Source organism: Lupinus angustifolius, chromosome LG17 (genome assembly GCF_001865875.1).
Source record: "Lupinus angustifolius cultivar Tanjil chromosome LG17, LupAngTanjil_v1.0, whole genome shotgun sequence".
NCBI lineage: Eukaryota > Viridiplantae > Streptophyta > Magnoliopsida > Fabales > Fabaceae > Lupinus > Lupinus angustifolius.
The window spans coordinates 11181973-11184282 of NC_032025.1; positions in this window are offsets into that span (position 1 = coordinate 11181973).

Here is a 2310-nt window from a genome sequence, read left to right on the forward strand (position 1 = left end):
CTAAAGGTTCCTTTGATTTCATCATCATCCCCTTTGGCTAAAACAACCAAATACATGTAATAAAACATTATAACAACTCCATGAACACAAGTTGTTCATGGTTTCAACAAAATATTTTCATAAGTTCAAGAACATCACCATTTTCGGTTTTGAGGGGAAAATGAGTTAGAAAGCGTTTTAGAATATTTCAACGGTTGAATATGTTCTTGACATACTCATGAACAACATACTGAAATCTCATCAACATCCGTTGGTTGAATGTTGAGAGATTAAGGATTGAAGATGGAAGAAACAAATGAGAAAATGAGAGAAAAATGAAGAGAAGATTTTTACCTTCTCTTGAAAATTTTGCAAATGAGAGTGTGTGAGAGTGAAGTGTGAAGTGTGAGGGTTTAAGGAGAGAGGGAAATCAGATTTCCTCTAGGCAATGATGAAAAAATCTCCTAGGGTGGCTAATGATGAGCTCATGGGATATTTGAGAAAGTGATGTGAGATTTGCTTTTTGGAAGTCAAATCTCGCATCCCAATGTGAAATGATCACCTCACGGACACGTGCAATAAACATGCCCGAGTATTATCGTCCAATACTCGATCGGGTATTATAAATCGCCCGATCCTAATATCGAATTTCGGATTTCGGCATTCCGAGTGAAAAATATTTAGCAAATAGGTATGGACCAGCTCAGGATCTATCTTGACTCGAAATGAAATTACGAAACCAATGGTGCAATCAGAATTCAATTCGGAGTTACGGAACTCAAAAACCACTTTTTGAGCCGTACCGGGTGAGATTCGGCCCTGATAGTGGTCCGGAACCGACTGTCTCCTAAAATCATGAACATTTACCACCAAATTGGGAATAGAATTTCAAGATTAAATCTCAACTAGAGTTTCATCTAATTCTTTACCGAAAATTCCCAAAAATTCATTTTCGAAAATATAATAAATAAAAATATTAATAAAATCTTAGAACTCAAAATCGTAAAATTCACGGTGTTACAGTTGGAGTATCTCCTTTAGAGAAGATGATTCTTCCATGAAGATGATTTTTGAACCTCTTTAGGCCTGCCTGATATTCATCCTCCGGTATTCTGATAGCAATGGAGTCACCTTTGTCACAAGGTTGGGGAAGTTGGGATAATGAAATATCACAGTTATTTGTCACTATTTGAGCAAATGACTTCTTGACCGGTTTAGGTTTTGTTTTAAGCTGTGGGGAGGTGCCAAGACCGTCGAGGAAGGTCCAGGGTATGGGGTTGTTGCACATGATGAAGCAAGAAGATTTCCAAGAAGCTTGGAGAAGATTCCCAGATCTTTGGAGATGTCAAGCCCTAGCAGAGCATTATCCAAGCATCACCCATCATATGAATGAATTCAATACACTCACTCGTAATTCTTATAAATAATTTAAAAATAAATACTTTTTTATTTTCTTACCTTATAAATAAGCATACATTTTCTGCATAAATAATTGTTTATTTATTACTATCTTAAAATGGATTTGTTTTTAACTTATATACTTAAGTAATCAATAATTTCAAATTAAATTTTTTCTTGGCTTTAAAATAAAACTTTATGCCCTCACGTTAAAATGTTTTTTTGAACAAAAACATAAACAATAATTTCCTTAAAAATAATTTAGAAATATATTTGTATCTTTTATATATATATCCTCTGTCCCAATATCTTTAGTAAAATAAAAGGAAAAACTGTACCAAATTATGCTTACAATAAAAATACAAAATTAACGAATTTTAAAAAGTTTAAATGAAAATTTATATTTAATTGGAAATAAATATTTCATTAATTACAGAGTTACGGGACTGTGATTTTTTGAATAAAACATTAAATAGATGTTCCCTTATTTTGTTGTACCTTCCAAAGTTTTACCGATATTGGATAAATTAATAATTGAGAATAATGTATACATTGACTTACATTTATATTTTATTATTGTATTATTTATTATTCATATTTACTAAATGATTAATTCTTTTTAAAAATAATATAAATGAGTAATACATAATATAATAATTGTGTATAAATCAAGCTTTATCAAACATGATTAGAACCCTTGCCTTAGATTTCTTTCCTCTCATGCCCATCAACACCAACACGTTCTTACCATCAGTTTTCTAATTATCTATCATTTAATGGATTTTTTATTTTATTTTTTCAATAGGAATATCCTTCACTTGAAAACTAATATCTTTAGGAACTGAATAACAATGTTTTTAAACTATGGAAGGTCAATAATTGGATCATAATATTGGGTCAATACTTGGTGAGTCAATGACTAAAATGATTATC